Source organism: Symsagittifera roscoffensis, chromosome 9, assembly GCF_963678635.1.
Source record: "Symsagittifera roscoffensis chromosome 9, txSymRosc1.1, whole genome shotgun sequence".
Lineage (NCBI taxonomy): Eukaryota > Metazoa > Xenacoelomorpha > Acoela > Convolutidae > Symsagittifera > Symsagittifera roscoffensis.
The window spans coordinates 43,790,402-43,807,797 of record NC_087070.1 but is presented as its reverse complement, the minus strand read 5'-3'; the positions used below and the strand labels follow the sequence as shown (position 1 = coordinate 43,807,797).

The 17,396-nt window shown below is 33.2% G+C and overlaps 2 protein-coding genes, 1 non-coding gene and 1 pseudogene across 6 annotated transcripts in view; all 4 read left to right on the top strand.

Moving 5' to 3' along the window:
• LOC134854905 (potassium voltage-gated channel subfamily C member 4-like) overlaps window positions 1-17,396 on the top strand; it is a 529,156-nt gene that overhangs the window by 2,362 nt on the left and 509,398 nt on the right. The window contains exon 1 of one of the 4 annotated variants that reach the window (XM_063871296.1): window positions 11,479-12,123. The exons of 2 other annotated variants lie outside the window; for them this stretch is intronic. The gene's annotated coding sequence lies outside the window, so the exon portion shown is untranslated. Of the gene's footprint in view, window positions 1-11,478; window positions 12,430-17,396 lie in introns of those variants that run through there. One more of the 4 variants, XM_063871295.1, reaches the window with a different exon arrangement.
• The window catches only part of LOC134854907 (mpv17-like protein), a 518,847-nt gene that overhangs the window by 352,492 nt on the left and 148,959 nt on the right, over window positions 1-17,396 (top strand). The gene's annotated exons all lie outside the window — the stretch shown is intronic.
• Window positions 3,166-3,366, top strand: LOC134854926 (U2 spliceosomal RNA; annotated as a pseudogene).
• On the top strand, window positions 7,567-7,757 carry LOC134854927 (U2 spliceosomal RNA). Its single transcript, XR_010164437.1, has one exon. It is a non-coding gene; the product is annotated as a U2 spliceosomal RNA (small nuclear RNA).

Genomic DNA, 17,396 nt, shown 5'->3' with positions numbered 1-17,396 from the left:
GTGACGCAAAGAGTCTTTATAGTGATTTGGGGGAGCTCAATAAAAACAATCTTGTCGGCATAATGAAAATTGAAAACTCGTCTCTCCTGGAGAAAATCCTAGACCAGCCCCTGTTGCCATGGCAAGAAGCAAAAAAATTCAACTGAGAGCAATAGTCCAAGATCTTTCGAAAAAGAAAAAAAGATCAGAAAATTTTTATAACTTGAAAAAATGATAAACTGATGCCTTTGGTCAGTGCTTGTTTTTGAGCAAGATTTGGGTGGTTTATTTGATTTATCAAGAGTTCAAACTAAGAAAAAATAACATTTTTGAATAATTCTTGAGGTTAAGTTGTAAAAAGAAAGCAAATTTTGAGGAGGCGTCAAAAAATTAACTTTGCAAACCAAATTAAGGAAACATAAAAAATCCAATTTAAATCAACTGTAAAGTTTAACAAGTAGCGTATATTATTCCGATCATGTTTATAGAAGAAGTAAAAAAATATATTTTACTTTGTTTTCTTCATATTAGTGTCGTTTTTAGCGCGTGGTGTGATTCGAGAACTATGAAAACACTTAAAAGTTAGCGAATTAGACAAGAATGACATTTTTTAAAGAAAAAGAACGAACACTATAGAAAAAAATTGAAATTTTTTGAAAGTTTGTTCTTAATTTTTGTACAATTTTTTTTTTAGAATTGCCGAAAAAACGCTAAGTGAAACATGAAAAATTAACTTGTTAAATAATAAACTCAATTTTTGTTCGCCCAAAAGTATATAAAAAGTAAACTAAAAAAAGCGATTGTTACTCGATCGCGTTACTCGCTCGAAAATAAATAAAAAGTCAGAAACTTCAAACCGGCTTTTCTCGACATTGAAAAAATTTTTCGGAATTTTTCAATAACGTTCGAAGTATGACTGAAAAGGATTTATATATCATAATATACCACTCAACCAGTCCGAAGATAATTTGGTACTTGATTTTGCGTGGAAAAAAAATTAACAAACACCCGAAAAAAATTGTCTATGATTTGAACAAAATTTTTTTTCTAACCCTGTGGCAGTAATTTTACATGAAAAAAAAACATGTCATATAGCCACAAGTATTTTTTCTTATGATTGACGAGGCCCAAAATTGAGTGCGCTTGCATATTAAGAAAAACTGTTGTCGCTGTAATTCAGTTGTTGCTAAAGTTAAAACAAGACTGCTCGTATCAGGGCGAAGTCCCGAATGTTCCGACTGCCTTTTAAGGTTTATGGAGCAAATATAACAATAAAAAAAAAGTTTTCTAAAATGTGTATTGTTTTAAAATACAAGCCATATAAAGTACAAACGGATAGATTTCATTCCTTATAACAACTCAGTTAAGGCAAATAGGCTTCTTTCAACCAATTTGGAACGATTTCTAAGACGGATTAAATCTCCGCTTACGCATTGATAGCGTGAAATATATCGCGCGTTAATTGTCCAAAACTGGCAGAAATGGCAGTTTTCAAACCCTCATTACTTTACGAAAAAAAATCACAGACATAATATTTTTTCAATTTTAGGCTCAAAATAACAATACCATTTGAATGATATAAAAAACTCCGTCAAAACTGGTTAGTTAAAAAGTCGAAGTTTGTCTGAAGAAAAAACCCACCTCGAGCACAAATATTCCGTTACTTTCGTATCAAAAATTGAAACAATTAGCGAAGACATTTCAGTCATTCGTTGTTCCAACCACAAAACTGAAAAGGAAATTTTTTTTTGAGCGTTTTAGTTTTTTTTGTTTATTCGTTTTCCAAAAAAATCATGTCCATAATAAATGTTGAAATGAGTCTGGTGATATATGTTTTAAAGCCATACTAGTCATGATTCGAACAACTTGTATAAAAATTTCGAAAAAAGGTTTCCTTGTTTTGAGAAAAAAAGGGTGGAAATTGATAAGTCTCAGTCTAATTTTGAGCGAATAAAGTAAGAAATTACGTCTTGTCATTGAAAGCATCATAGTCTAATTTTTATAATTCAGTTAATCTTGCAAAAATTTTCTTCAGAAAATTTGTCAGTTATAGTTTATTTATGCGTTTTCTTTAGGGTTTTATCTTCGATTTTTTTCTTTTTTTCGATTCAACTTTTGACTGTAACTACTGTTGAAAAAAATTATTTGCCATACCTATCAAACTTGTGTGATTTTTAGGCTTTGCTTCAGTTCATACAATAACCCCTCTACCCAACTAACAAAAAACACAAACGATTGAAAAAGAAAACTTTTTTAAAACATTCTTACAAACTGTTATGGTGGGAACTTAACGTGCTATTTGTACAGCAACCGGCTATCCCTGTTATTGCTTCTGAAACAAATCAGTGTATAGCGTTTCAATCAATGAAAAAACTTTAAGTTAACAAGACTGCTTATACATTATGGCGATTCCCTGAACTTTCAGAGTGCCCTCCAACTGATCTCGAAGAGTTTTGTTTACAATAAAAGTCCGACAAACTATTAATTTTTGACTGCCAATATCAGATATTAAGTGCCAAATTTTCGGAATTAATGTGAATTAATGAGTTTTATTCGGAATTAATGTGACCAAATCAGTTTGCGTCAAATCAGTGTGTAATGATGATGAGTGCGGTCCCGTTCCGAAATTTTCTCACAATTTCACGTCTTGTTTGACCTCTGTGCATATCTGTTTCACATGTGATCACTTCTGCCTTTTTCAGGTTATACCTGAACAGATATGACTTTACCTGGTCAGACATGACTATACCTAGTCAGACATGACTAGACCTGGTCAGACATGACTATACCTGGTCAGATATGACTATACCTGAGTCAGACATGACTATAGCTGGTCAGACATGACCATACCTGGTCACACATGACTATACAGGTCAGACATGACTATACCTGCTTCAGGTCTGATCATGTATAAAAATTAAGCGCCATGAAACGGCAGAAATGCGGATTTTAATACTATAGTCCGCTGTAGTTTTATGATAGACTTACAAGCCGGCAGGGTTTTTTGATAACGCAAAGAACCATATTGACTGCCTATTTTTAACTTATTACCTTGATCTTGTATGAATTGTTTCGGGAGCAACCAAGCACCCAATCCAGTCGGATAGTGTAAAAGTTTTATGGTCCGAGCTGTTGTTTTTTTTGTTGTGTCTGAGGCATGTAGAAAAAAGATCATTTGTTTAAGTTATCGCTTCTCGGCCTTTTGGTTAAGATCATGTGTAGTACTTGTTCTTGCCAGCTTCATATCTGACATGCTGAGCAATTCCTGGCACCAATATTAAACTGATTTTTGTTACTTGAGTTAACAGCAAAGCTTGCTTTAGTTGACTCACGGTTTGTACCGGTCTTACACTACCCTCATGCTATGTCTGCTTCAGGTCTGATCTTTTAATTTCAGCATGATTATGTCTGGTCCAGGTATGATCATGTTAAGTCAGGTATGATCATGTAAAGTCAGGTAAGATCAAGTCTGCTTCAGGTCTGATTCAGTAATTTCAGGCATGATCATGTCTGGTCCAGGTATGATCCTGTAAAGTCGAGTATGATCATGCCTGCTTCAGATCTGATCATGTAATTTCAGATATGATTATGTCTGGTCCAGGTTTACTTCAATTTTAATCATATCTGACTCAAGGTCTGATTTTTTTTCATAATTATCGTGTCTGGTACATGTCTCTATCAGACACGTTCCAGGAAAAAAGAGACATACCACAGGACTGATACAGGTATGGATTTTGTATGTATTTTCGATGTCCGGATTTGAATTTAACTATAAATTTCAGTACGAGGTATATTTTGCTAAGCATAAATTTTTCTTGAGTTGAAACTACTATGAATTCGACGAGAAGTTTTCTCACCGCTGTTGGTTTAGAGCAAGCTCGTCCGCCTGGAAGTTTGAAAACTTCAGGATCATTTCTTTAACTGTGATAAGCTCCTTCGGAAAATTGGTTCGGAAAAACAAGACTACTCTTTATTAGTGACTGGATACTCATATCAAGGCAAAACCTTGAGTGTTATGACTGCACTTTGACGACGAAGAAAGTTTTTTTAGCGTTTGTGAATTTTTAGCGTTTAGATCGGAAAATTGGTTCGGAAAAACAAGACTACTCTTTATTAGTTACTTGAGTTCCTAATTTCATTCTCATTCCTAATTTTTATCCCCCGTTAAATTAATTAACAGGATAAAAACTTTGCGCCTGTTAACATGAAAAAAAAAGAGAAAACTAACGATAACGATTAGATGGATTTGATTTGCCGCTTATGCTTTAATAGGAGGAAAAAATTTCGATGTCTTTCTGATGGCATTAAAAGTTGCGTGAAAAAAGCGTTGTTCACAAAACTATATAAATTTATATTCAAAACCAATTTAATTTTTGAACTTTGCTGATTGTCTGGAATCAAATGATTTTAATTAATTGTTTCATTTGGCTTTTTCTACGGAAAATACTTTTCTAGAACCTATTTTTTTCTCGAGCGCTATTCCCATAAAATTTGCAATTTATTCATCAAATTGAGAGTAACGTCTGTCAGCTTATGATTGTTTTTGAACATCTTCAGTAAAAGTAAAAAGGATCAGAAAATTTTTATATCTTGAAAAATGATAAGCTTAAACCTTTGGTCGTTGCGTGTTTTTGAGCAAGATTTGGTGGTTTATTTGATTTATCAAGAGTTCAAACTAAGAAAGAATAACATTTTTGAATAATTGTTGAAGTTTAGTTGTAAAATGAAAGCAGATTTTGAAGAAGCTTCAAAAATTTAATTTTGCAAACCAAATTAAGCAAACAAAAAAATCCAATTTGAATTAAGTCCCATAGATTTTACCGATCATGTTTATAGAAAAATAAAAAAAACTCTAATTTGATTTCTTCAAATTAGTGTCGTTTTTAGCGCGTGGTGTGATTCGAAAACTATAAAAACACGTAAAAGTTAGCAAATTAGACAAGAATGTCTTTTTTTGAACAAAAAAAACGAACACCATAGAAAAAAAAGAAAAAAATTGAAATTTTTTGAAAGTTTGTTCTTAATTTTTGTACATTTTTTTAAGAATTGCCGAATAAACATGAAAAATGAACTTGTTAAATAGTAAAATCAAATTTTGATTGTCCAAAAGTCTACAAAAGTAAACTTAAAAAAACGAACGTTACTCGATTGCGTTACTCGCTCGAAATTAAATAAAAAGTCAGAAACTTCAAACCGGCTTTTCTCGACATTGAAAAAAATTTTCGGAATTTTTTAATAACGTTCGAATTATGACTGAAAAGGATTTATTTGTCATAATACACAACTAAACGAATCCGAAGATAATATTGGTACCTGATTTTTTCGTGGAAGAAAAATTAACAAATACCCGAAAAAAATTGTCAAGGATTGGAACAACACTTTTTTTTAACCCTGTGGCAGTAATTTTACATGAAAAAAATAAAATATGTTATATGCCCTCTAGTATCTTTTCTTATGATTGACGAGGCCCAAAATTGAGTGCGCTTGCATATTAACAAAACTGTTGTCGCTGTAATTCAGTTGTTGCCAAAATTAAAACAGGACTGCTCGTATCAGGGCAAAGTCCCGAATGTTCGGACTGCCTTTTAAGCTTTATGGAGCAGAAATAACCATAAACTATTAAATCAAATTTTTAAAAAATGAAAAACTTTTTGCTCTAAAATTTGAAATTTTTATTGAGAATTATCCCCCCACAAGCCATTTAAAAAATACAAACGGATAGATTTCGCTCCTTCTAACAAATCAATTATGGCAAATAGGCTTCTTTCAACCATTTTGGAAAGTTTTCTAAGACGGAGTAAATCTCCGCTTACGCATTAGTAGCGCGATTATGTCGCGCTTTAATTTTCCAAAATTGGCAGAAATGGCAGTCTTTAAACCCTCATAACTTTACAAAAAAAATTCTCAAATATAATATCTTTTCAAGTTAAGGCTCAAAATAACAATACTTTTTGAATGATATAAAAAATTCCGTCAAAACTGGTCAGTTAAAAAGTCGAAATTTGTCTGAAGGAAATAACCCACCCCGAGCACAAATATTCCGTTACTTTCGTATCAACAATTGGAACAATTAGGGAAGGCATTTCAGTCATTCGTTGTTCCAACCACAAAACTGAATAGGAAATTTGTTTTTGAGCGTTTTAGTTTTTTGTTTATTTATTTTCCAAAAAAATCATGTCCATAACAAATTTCGAAATGAGTCTCGTGATATATGTTTTAAAGCCGTCCGTTCTGGTCGTGATTCGAACAACTTGTATGAAAATTTCGAACAAAGTTTTCCTTGTTTTGAGAAAAAAGGGTGGAAATTGATAAGTCAGTGTAATTTTGAGCGAATAAAGTAAGAAATTACGTCTTGTCATATAAAAAGCATCATAGTCTAATTTTTATAATTCAGTTAATCTTGAAAAAATCTTAATCAGAAAATTTGTCAGTTATAGTTTATTTATGCGTTTTCTCTAGGGTTTCATTTTCGATTTTGTTCTTTTTTTTCGTTTCAACTTTTGACGGTAACTACTGTTGAAAAAAATTATTTGCCATACCTATCAAACTTGTGTTATTTTTAGGCTTTGCTTCAGTTCATACAAAAGCCCCTCTACCCAACTAACAAAAAACAAAAACGATTGAAAAAGAAAACTTCTTAAAAACATTCTTATAAACTGTTATGGTGGGAACTTAACGTGCTATTTGTACAGCAACCGGCTATCCCTGTTATTGTTTTGGAATAAATATATCAATACAAATCAATATATAGCGCTTCAATAAAAGAAAAAAAAAGTTAAACAGACTGCTTATACATTAGGCCGATTCCCTGAACTTTCAGACTGCCCTCCAACTGATCTCGAAGTGTTTTTTTTTACAATAAAAGTCCGACAAGTTGTCAATTTTTGACTGCCAATATCAGATAGTAAGTGCCTTTTTTAGTCCTATACAGAATTATTGTGACCAAATTAGTTTGCCTCAAAGCATTGTGGAGGGATAATGAGTGCGGTCCTGTACCGAAATTTTCCCACAATTTCACGTCTGATCATACAATTGTCAGACACTAGCTGTTTTCCAGCTCTGTTCATATCTATTTAACATGTGATCACTTCTGCCGTTTGCAGACTAAACCTGAACAGAGATGACTATACCTAGCCAGACATGACTAGACCTGGTCAGACGTGACGATACATGGTCAGAAATGACTATATCTGGTCAGAAATGACTATACCTGAGTCAGACATGACTATAGCTGGTCAGACTTGACCATACCTGGTCAGACATGACCATACCTGGTCAGACATGACTATATCTGCTTCAGGTCTCATCATGTATAAAAAGTTAGCGCAATGAAACGGCAGAAATGCAGATAGTTATAATATAGTCCGCTGTAGTTTTACGATAGACTTACAAGCCGGCAGGGTGTTTTGATAAGGCAAAAAACCATATTGAGTGCCTATTTTTAACTTTTTACCTTGATCTTGTATGAGTTGTTTCGGGAGCGACAAAGCTCCCAATCCAGTCGGATAGTGTAAAAAATTTATGGTCCGAGCTGTTGTTTCTTTGTTGTGTCTGAGGCATGTAGAAAAAAGATCATTTGTTTGAGTTATCGCTTCTCGGCCTTTTGGTAAAGATCATGTGTAATACCTGTTCTTGTCAGCTTAATATCTGGCATCCTGGGCAGTTCCTGGTACCAATATTAAACTGATTTTTGCTACTTGAGATAACACCAAAGCCTGCTTCAGTTGACTCACGGATTGTACCGGTCTTACACTACCCTCATGATATGTCTGCTTCAGGTCTGATCTTTTAATTTCAGGCATGATTATGTAATTTGATATATGAACATGCCTGGTCCAGGTTTACTTCAAGTCTGATCATATCTGACTCAAGATCTGATTTTTTACATAACTATCATGTCTGGTACATGTCTGTATCAGACACTATCAAGGAAAAAAGAGATATGCCACAGGACTGATACAGATATGGATTTTGTATATATTTTCGACGTCCAGATTTGAATTTAACTATAAATTTCAGTACGGGGTATATTTTGCTACGCATAAATACTTCTTGAATTTAAACTACTATGAATTCGACGAGAAGTTTTCTCACCGCTGTTGGATTATAGCAAGCTTGTCCGCCTGGAAATTTGAAAACTTCAGGATCATTTCTTAGGCAGTGATAAGCTCCTTCGTAAAATTTGTTCGGAAAAACAAGACTATTCTTTATTAGCGACTGCATACTCATATGCAGCCCTGAGTGTTATGACTGCACTTAAACGACAAAAAATATTTATTTTCTATAGTGTTTGTGTAAACATTGATAAGACTGTTCGGGAAAAAATTGAGATTTCATTTTCATTATCATTCCGATTTTTTTAATCCCCCGTCAAATAAATTAAGAGATAAACTTTGAGTCTGTTAACATATTAAAAAGATCAAACTAATTACGTCACTTCAGATTAGATTGATTTGATTTGTCGCTTATGCTTCAGTAGAAACATTCCGATGTCTTCCAGATGGCTTTAGAAGTTGCGTGAAAAAAGCGTTGTTTACAAAATTATTTGATTTTATATCCAAAACCAATTTGAATTTTGAACTTTGCTGATTGTCTGGAATGAAATGATTTTAAATAATTGTTTCATTTGGCTTGTTTCTACGAAAAATCATTTTCTAGAGCCTATTTTTTTCTCGAGCGCTATTCTCATAAAGTTTGCAATTTATTCATCAAATTGAGAATAACGGCTGTCAGCTAATGATTTTTTTTGAACATTTTGATTTGACGTGGAAATAAAAAAAAACGAAAACTAAGTAGTCTTTCATCCCTTTAGTGCCGTGTATGGAACCTTCGAAAAGATGCAAAATTACGGTATCCGATTTCCAAAGAAAGCCACAAAATTCAACAAGGATAGCCGGTTGCTATGCAAGTAGCACAGAATGTTCCGATCATAGTTTTTATAAAACTCCAAAAAAAAATGGTCGGAACAATAAGCTTCTCAAAATTTTTATGACAATTTGAAAGCACAGACCACGTGACTACAAAGTCTTACTTTAGGTTTACATTCTGAAAGCATCAGCTTATGAAAAACGCGTTTCAATCCTGTTACCCGGCTAAGAACCATTTTCTGTTTTTTTTTTTCAACTTATAAATGCGAGTTACTGCGAATCCTTGTTCTATAAACAAATGCATCTTATGTGGTTTTTGTAAAAATGAGTTTCAAATCAGGTCAGATATTGTAGAAGGTATTAGTACCTCTAGTCATTTTCCTACTTAGCTGTGAATTGAAGAACATACAAATGTTTAAAAAAATTTTCCAGATTAAAATGTACATTGAAAAGCTTAAGCTGTATGAAGATAATCTACCCAGATTTTAACATCCGGAAATTGGTTTAGGGATACCCGCAGTGGCACCAGTACAGCAAAATTAGTCAAGTTTACTATTTTTAATTCAACCATACTAAAAAACATCACGCTATTTCACTAAGTTATACTAACTGAAACTGAGTTTCTCGAGATATTTTTTTCTTACTTTAAAAATTACTTTTTTCTTCTCATTTTTTCCTCAGTTTCTTCACCTTTTGATTGCGATTTTTTGTATATAATTAATCTATTTTTACAATAACCTCTACGAAAGGGCTTTCAACTCATTCAAATAAAGTGCGCGTAAATTTATTGTTTTATGAAGTCAACGGGAAAATACTCATTGTAGACAATCGGGCGTAACATATTAAATATAGATTTTTCAATAGTGTACAGTCATCAATCAACGTATTTAGCCGAACAAAAAAAACTCAAAATTGAAAATATATTGCGATCTTCACAGAGTTTTCTTCGAGAATAAAAAGAATATATAAGCCGCATACTATTTAAGGCAAGCATTAACACATTGATTCCATTTTATATAGCGAATTGATAAAGCGAAATGATTTTTGATTGAACTTTAACCTGAATAAAATTGATAAGTGCCACCATCTTTCATGAAGAATTTCAACAAGTCATCGCATTGACAAAGTGTACCTCAAAAAAGCGCGCCAAAAAATTATAAAAATTTGATTCAAAATCTTTCAGAAATTCAAAATTTTTTCAAACTTTCAGGCAATTAAAACATACAATTCATTCATCAGAACTTACATGCATGTACTTGAAACACAATTGTCAGCTACATTCTTTGGTGAAAAGTTCTCAGACTTGATTTGAAATGTGAACCGGCTTTTTGCTCACTCTTTGCCTATAGTGCTGAGCTGAGTGTGAAATCCCCCACCCGTGTTGTTTTTTCCCGGTAAACAATAGCGCGATTCAAAGCCCAATCTTCGAATTCTCATTTAGTAGTTGATAAGGAGAAATATTTTGATGCAGAAAATTTTGTAATTTTCACTTTGATTTTTCACTTAGTATTTCCCGCTTAATAAGTGAAGTTTTAGTCTACTTTGCAGATCACGGCTTCTCAAAAAAGTTCTCAAATTCTTGATGCTTTTTTAGATCAATCACAATGATTTACGGAGCTTAAATGTGTCTGCCGTTAGGACTGTCGGCTTTCTTTTCTTAATAGACTTCATTTTTCTGTGCCTAAATGTTTAATACCATATCCATCTAAAAGGCAACCCTTCTTCTTTTGGCAGTGAAAATATAATTCCAACTTCGTAGGCGTGAAGATCAATTTTGAAGCCTTTTGAAAGCTTATTTATCTGACTCTAGATCGACGCGCGCTGAAAACGGCAAAATTTTCACCTCTTAAAAAAATGATTCAAGCATTTGTGCTTTTGAACAAAAAACTCATTTGAAAAACTTTAACGCTCCAACAATTATATTTTATAGTTGAAATCCTTGGTAATTGATCATGCATTCCAAAGAAAAGAAACTTCTGGTCTTAAAACAACAAATTGCGGTTACGTCATCATAAAAAATTCATCGGCTTCATAAAAATTGGCTTCAAAGTTATAGCCCTTAGTTATTTCCCCGGAGCCCATTTTGCCCGTTAGCAAAAAATTTTTGATCTAATTTTTTGTGCCGTTTGAAAGAAAAGGTTTCAGAACAAACTTTGATATCTTCTTTTATTTTTTCTTGATATTATTCGTAATCAACTCATTTCGTGAATAAAAAGACAATAAGCGACAACTAAAAACAAAAAATTTTTACAAGAAAAAAGATTATAGCTTGTTTTTCTAACAATTCCAAAACCTTTTATTCTATCCTCTTTAACTACAGTTAATGCACACAGAATTGAAGTCAAAGCTAATAATTGAAGTCGAATAACTAAAAACAACTCTCGTTAGAAGGACAAGTTCTTCTTGATGGACCCACGCGCGAGTTTAATTGGAAAAAGTGGGAGAAACGATTTGAGGTTTACGCACCGTAAAATTGGTACAAGTTTTCGATTAAAATTCCGCAACTTTGAAAATTTAGTTTTCGTAACCATACATTAAGAAATGTATTGTCTATCAAATTATTATTTATAGACCACACTTAATAAAAAAGGTACGATTCCAATTTAAAGTTTTCTACTGTGCAAAGATCGAATAAAATTTTGGTTCGATCTATAGAGTTCAATTTCCACAAATTTACTATTTCTGTTGATAACTCTAGATGTTATCAAACTTACATTAGTACCGCCGAAGAATTATTATTAGCCACCCTGTATTGTTTTACCCAATACTAACAGGGTAAGAATGACCGAATTACCAGCTACGCTCTAATGCCCGCTGGCCAAAATTCGCCCAAAAGCACTGAACCACACAACTCTTGCACGTGTAGTCTGTCATCGAATCAACTTTCATTGATCTCCTCAAAATAATTTAGACCTCATTTCACAAAATCGAATCTCAAAACAACCTACCACCGACAAATAATTGCGCGATTATTCTGTATTTATTTATTCTTCATTACAAAAAACTTCCAAAAATCTTTCATTTTTCAACAATTTATTATTGCCAGGCATATATTGTTTTGACTGAATTTTGTTTAACAAAAAATTTACTGAGATTTCTGTGCAATCTTTCGTCGAAAACAAAAATTGGTAAAATGAATGGTATATGATTATTTTAACCCATTTGGCGAAAGAATTAGCGCGTTCTTACCCGCAGTAAGATTTTATCCCGATTTAAATTTACACCTGGGCTTTTGTTAAGCGGAATTGACGACATTTTCCACTCAGTGATTGCATAGGTATGTGAACAAAATCATCCACTATGAAGCTTAATGTTGTTCAAATTAAGTAACTTATGACGCGAGCGGTTGATAACAAACTTATAACTTCATCGGTTTATTCAAACCGCATTACTTAGCTTCCTTACATCGCCTCAAAAAACTTCGACCCAAAATTTATTATTAACCGGGAACTGTTGCCCTAAATAATCTGGCAAAACTTACAAAATAAAATTAACGATCTCTGAAAACAGAAAGTGATTTTTAGTTTATTTTAACAACTGCAGTTTGCCTTATTTTCCTTAACAGAAGCTGAAGTAAAAAGAAGTAAGTTAATGTTTTTTATCAAAATCTTAAATCTATCAAATTGTGGAGCGGAGGTGAAACGGAGAAACTCTTCGCTTTGTCAGTCGAAAAAAGGCATATCGATTATCGGTATTCACATTATTGCGAGAGTGAAGCAACAATTCGTGCTCGGTCATAACTAAAATAAGCTCCGGTCATAACTAAATGCTCTGGTCGTAGCTCAAAACATCATAGCTCAATATCAATTCTCCAAATAAAGCTGAATAACTTTCATGTTATGTTAGTCGGTTGTCTCGTGAATGAAAAGCCTCTCATCTTTCAAAAATAAAACTTTCACAAATAATTAGTTTTTTCAACAATTATTTTTTAAAATATTCTATTCTCTCTCTCTCTCTCTCTCTCTCCTCCTCCTCCTCCTCCTCTCAATTAAAGCATCCACTCGACATAATTTTGAGAGCAACTAATTTTTTGTAAAACTTTATCAATCGGACGCTTTTTCCCGTTTCACTCAAATTGGAGTTTAAAGCCAAACACAGTTAAAACACGCGTCAACCTGTGCCGAAGGCAGTCTAAACAGATGATGAGGCAAAACAACTGTGCCGAAGTATAACAGTATCGAAGCATAACAATGTTGTTCAACAGAGCCGAAAATTGTTTTGAATTTTGTTTTTACTAATACATATCACTGACAAGTAATTAAACTCAAATTTGCAGAAGATTAAACTACACATTTGCTCAATTTAATTGATGCTGTGTGTTGATCCAACAAAATTTTCCCACGCGCGGTGTCATAAATTTTGCTGAATCAATTAATTAACTCAGTCAGCTTTTTCCTCCTCTCCGGAATTTGACCCCCTGGCCTTACAAAGGGTACCTTTTTAGCGCTATTTCAAAACATCTATGTTTTTTTCTGACTGATCCTAAAATTTTTCTAAAGGCACTTTCGCGCCAATATGTACTAGTTTTGAGGATAGCGCATTTTTGAGGATAAAACGCTGCTTCTGATTAAAACAGGTTCTTTATGATGATTTGCGAGAGCTCTGGAGAAGAAATTTGGTCCACCTAAAGAAACTTTGAAAATAAAAAAAAATTGAAAACCACTCAACTCCCTTCCCTCCCCTCAATCCGCACCTTGAACTCAGAAATAATAATAATCATAATAAACTGTTTCCAAACGATATCTAGTTACAAAGTTATTTATAAACATTTATAAATACAAATTAGAATCGTTTGGGAGAACACCATTAAGCCAACAAGGCCCGTTTTCAGGTGTCTCATTAAGCGGAGAACAAAAAAAGTACTTAAACTCTTTAATCCAATGCAATGGATTTTCTACCGTTAACCATTTTTTAAACGTAAAACTTCTTTATACGCACCTTTAAACCATTCTCTATAAAAAAATTAATTTAGTTTTCTCAGGTAGTCTTTTCTACCCATAACTTAAAAACCAACAGAAACAAGTTCTACTTATTGACCAATAAAAAGTCTCAAAGCATGCCCAATAAACTCGTATTTCCTAGAATGTAATCATCCAAAAATTTATGATTGAAACTATTTAATTGAAACCGAGAAGCCCCTTTCAAGAAATTGACCCAGGTGGGAAAAAAATTATTACGAAGTTGAACATTTTTCTAATTTTAGGTGTAACCGACCCTCTCTTGAGTTTATTTCTGTTAATAGCCAACTTTTGATTTGTTTTTCGCTCTGAAAATATCACGTTCAATTCTTGTTCAGTAATAGAATATATCAAGGTTTCAACTTGGCACTCTTTTCGAATAATTTTTCCGGTTAATTTCAGAACTTCCTAAGCAAAAAATTCTTATACGGTATATATTTTATTATCATGCATTATTTCAGTGATTGAACCCATCCTGTGTTTATAAGAAATTATTCTGATTAGCCTTCTGATTTTCATTTCCAGTTCTAACAGTTTAGTTATGTCGGTATTTGCATAAACTAAAACTCCAAATAGTCAAACGTTCTTTTTGGTTTTGCTCCAAAACAAAACAATAATTACGCAAAATTGCCAACAGCTCGCAAGCGGAAAACAAAATTTTCACATTTCATAAATTTTGTCACTGTTGCACTTAGGCACTGTTGAAGGCTGCAATTTGATAAGGCTAGAATTTAGTTTTAAAAATGTAAAATGTCCACAAAACCGATAGTATGTATTTAAACTAGCAAAATGATTCCGATTCATTATATCAATTCAGAGTTGTGTTCGACCGATTAGTTCCAAGAGTTTAATTCTCACAGTTGTTTTGTTGCGTGATTGCCAGTCTGGCGACATGAGCTTTCATAAAATGTGTGGTGAATGTTCACGCAAAAAGCGCTCACATACAGGCCCCAAAGACTTCTGCTGCTATATAGAGCAAAATCTGCTGCTCTAAAAAACGTTTTTTGCTGTTTTTTTTTTGCTCCCAAAAAAACTGCAGTAATCATATTTTATCACAAAATAGTACTGTTACTATTGCTTTTCGAGATATATAATTCAATTTAGAAAACCAGCAGAGCTCGAAAAGCAAACTTGTTTATTGGCAGAGTCGTGGACAGATGCATTTTCGTTTTTCTGAGAGAAAAAGCAATCTTCGTTGAAAGATTAGTTGAGTAGTGCATCGACTCGTATTTTTTATTTCTGAAAAACAGAGTTGCAACATTCGTTTTTTGACTTAAACATGAAAATCTGCGAAAAATGGGTAATTTCTGCCACATGATTAACGTTCTGATCTATCTGCTGCTTCATAAATTTTTCTGCCCTATAAGACGAATTCTAGTAACTAAATTCAGCTGCTAGAAGAATGTTTTGGGGCCTGCGCACCACGAAGCCGTTATGTTATGATAGAGTTATGAGAAAAAGACAAATCTGCTATAGAAAAAAATTTTTCGCCTTAACTGTGGAATCAAAATCTGCGATTGAGAGAATTCGGCGCTGATTTAGAATCGGCGCTGATTTAGAACCAAAAAAAGCTGAATAACTTTCATGTTATGTTAGTCGGTTGTCTCGTGAATGAAAAGCCTCTCATCTTTCAAAAATAAAACTTTCACAAATAATTAGTTTTTTCAACAATTAATTTTTAAAATATTCTATTCTCTCTCTCTCTCTCTCTCTCTCTCCCCTCCTCCTCCTCCTCCTCCTCCTCCTCCTCCTCCTCCTCCACCTCTCAACTAAAACATCCACTCGACATAATTTTGAGAGCAACTAATTTTTTGTAAAACTTTATCAATCGGACGCTTTTTCCCGTTTCACTCAAATTGGAGTTTAAAGCCAAACACAGTTAAAACACGCGTCAACCTGTGCCGAAGGCAGTCTAAACAGATGATGAGGCAAAACAACTGTGCCGAAGTATAACAGTATCGAAGCATAACAATGTTGTTCAACAGAGCCGAAAATTGTTTTGAATTTTGTTTTTACTAATACATATCACTGACAAGTAATTAAACTCAAATTTGCAGAAGATTAAACTACACATTTGCTCAATTTAATTGATGCTGTGTGTTGATCCAACAAAATTTTCCCACGCGCGGTGTCATAAATTTTGCTGAATCAATTAATTAACTCAGTCAGCTTTTTCCTCCTCTCCGGAATTTGACCCCCTGGCCTTACAAAGGGTACCTTTTTAGCGCTATTTCAAAACATCTATGTTTTTTTCTGACTGATCCTAAAATTTTTCTAAAGGCACTTTCGCGCCAATATGTACTAGTTTTGAGGATAGCGCATGCCAGATAAAACGCTGCTTTTGATTAAAACAGGTTCTTTATGATGATTTGCGAGAGCTCTGGAGAAGAAATTTGGTCCACCTAAAGAAACTTTGAAAATAAAAAAAAATTGAAAACCACTCAACTCCCTTCCCTCCCCTCAATCCGCACCTTGAACTCAGAAATAATAATAATCATAATAAACTGTTTCCAAACGATATCTAGTTACAAAGTTATTTATAAACATTTATAAATACAAATTAGAATCGTTTGGGAGAACACCATTAAGACAACAAGGCCCGTTTTCAGGTGTCTCATTAAGCGGAGAACAAAAAAAGTACTTAAACTCTTTAATCCAATGCAATGGATTTTCTACCGTTAACCATTTTTTAAACGTAAAACCTCTTTATACGCACCTTTAAACCATTCTCTATAAAAAAATTAATTTAGTTTTCTCAGGTAGTCTTTTCTACCCATAACTTAAAAACCAACAGAAACAAGTTCTACTTATTGACCAATAAAAAGTCTCAAAGCATGCCCAATAAACTCGTATTTCCTAGAATGTAATCATCCAAAAATTTATGATTGAAACTATTTAATTGAAACCGAGAAGCCCCTTTCAAGAAATTGACCCAGGTGGGAAAAAAATTATTACGAAGTTGAACATTTTTCTAATCTTAGGTGTAACCGACCCTCTCTTGAGTTTATTTCTGTTAATAGCCAACTTTTGATTTGTTTTTCGCTCTGAAAATATCACGTTCAATTCTTGTTCAGTAATAGAATATATCAAGGTTTCAACTTGGCACTCTTTTCGAATAATTTTTCCGGTTAATTTCAGAACTTCCTAAGCAAAAAATTCTTATACGGTATATATTTTATTATCATGCATTATTTCAGTGATTGAACCCATCCTGTGTTTATAAGAAATTATTCTGATTAGCCTTCTGATTTTCATTTCCAGTTCTAACAGTTTAGTTATGTCGGTATTTGCATAAACTAAAACTCCAAATAGTCAAACGTTCTTTTTGGTTTTGCTCCAAAACAAAACAATAATTACGCAAAATTGCCAACAGCTCGCAAGCGGAAAACAAAATTTTCACATTTCATAAATTTTGTCACTGTTGCACTTAGGCACTGTTGAAGGCTGCAATTTGATAAGGCTAGAATTTAGTTTTAAAAATGTAAAATGTCCACAAAACCGATAGTATGTATTTAAACTAGCAAAATGATTCCGATTCATTATATCAATTCAGAGTTGTGTTCGACCGATTAGTTCCAAGAGTTTAATTCTC